Raw genomic sequence first — 1829 nt, 5'->3', positions numbered from 1 at the left:
AGGATTACTTATTCTAGCTCTCTGAAAAATGCCATTGATATTTTGATAGGAATTGAATTGAATCTATAGATTGCTTTGGATAGTATGGTCATTTTAATGATGTTGATTCTTCCTACCCATTAGAATGGTATATGCTTCCATTTATTTGTATCTTCTTCATTTTCTTTTTTTGATGACTTATCATTTTTTGAGAACAGATCTTTTACCACCTTGGTTAATTTGGTTCCCAGGTGTTTTATAGTTTTCGATGCAATTGTAAATGGAATTATTTTCTTAACTTCTCTTTCTGAAAGTTCAACATTAGTGTATAAAAATGCCACTGACTTCTGAATATTTATTTTGTAACCTGCTACTTCACTGAGTTCATTGATCAGTTCTAATAGATTTTCTGGGTGTAATCTTTAGGGTTCTATGTATGTAGTGTCATGCCATTGGCAAATAATAAGAGTTTTACTTCTTCCTTTCCAATTTGGATGCCTTTTATTTCTCTTTCTTGTCTTTTTGCTGTGGCCAATACAATATTGAGGAGAAGTGGTGAAAGTGGGCATCCTTGTCTTGTTCTTGATCTTAAGGAAAATGCTTTTAGCCTTTTTCCATTGAGTATAATGTTAGCTGTGGGTCTGTCATCTATGGCCTTTATTATGTTGAGGTATGTTCCCTCTGTTCCCACTTTGCTGAGAGTTTTTATCATAAGTGGATGCTTGATTTTGTCAAATGCTTTTTCTGCATCTATTGATATGATTGTATGGTTTTTATCTTTGGATTTGGTAATGTAGTGTATCACATTAATTGATTTGTGGATATTGTACCAACCTTGCATCCCAGGAATAAATCCAACTTGATCATGGTGTATGACATTTTGAATGTATTGCTGAATTCGGTTTGCTAGTATTTTGTTGAGGATTTTGCATCAATGTTCATAAGAGATATTGGCCTATAAGTTTTTGTTGTTGTTGTTGTTGTTGTTGTAATGCCTTTGTCTGGTTTTGGAATCAAGGTAATGGTGGCCTCATAAAAGGTATTAGGGAGCCTTCCTTCTTTTTGAATTTTTTGGAATAGTTTGAGAAGAATAGGTGTTAATTCTTTGAATGTTTGGTAAAATTCACCTATGAAGCCATCTGGTCCAAGACTTTTGTTTTTTAGGAGGTTTTTGATTATTGATTCTATTTTATTGGTGGTGATCGGTCAATTCAGATTTTCTGTTTCTTCTTGACTCAGTTTTGGGAGATTGTATGTTTTTAGAAATGTGTCAATTTCTTCCAGTTGGTTCGCATGTAATTGCTTGTAGTATTTTCTTTATGATCCTTTTTATTTCTGTGGAGTCTGTAGTTATTTCTTCTCTTTCAGTTCTGATTTTATTTACTTGAGTCCTCTCTCTTTTTTTGTAAATGAGTCTGGCTAAGGGTCAGTCAATTTTGTTTACCTTTTCAGAGAACCAGCTCTTGGTTTCATTAATTTTTTGTATTGTTTTTCTAGACTCTATTTCATTTATTTCAGCTCTGATATTTATTATTTCCTTCCTTCTAGTCACTTTAGGTTTTGTTTGCTGTTCTTTTTCTAGTTCTTTTAAGTGTAAGATTAGATCGTGTATTTGAGCTTTTTCTTGTTTCTTGAGGTAGGCCTGTATTGCTATGAGTTTCTCTCTTAGAACTGCTTTTGCTATGTTCCATAGATTTTGAATTGTGTTTTCATTTTCATTTGTCCCAATGCATCTTTTGATTTCTTCCTTGATCTCATTAATAACTTATTCATTGTTTAGTAACATGTTATTTAGCCTCCATGTGTTTTTGCATTTTCCAGTTTTTTTCTTGTAATTGATTTCTACTATT

This window comes from Rousettus aegyptiacus, unplaced genomic scaffold (genome assembly GCF_014176215.1).
Source record: "Rousettus aegyptiacus isolate mRouAeg1 unplaced genomic scaffold, mRouAeg1.p scaffold_m13_p_2, whole genome shotgun sequence".
NCBI lineage: Eukaryota > Metazoa > Chordata > Mammalia > Chiroptera > Pteropodidae > Rousettus > Rousettus aegyptiacus.
Note: the sequence above shows the minus strand (reverse complement) of the source record.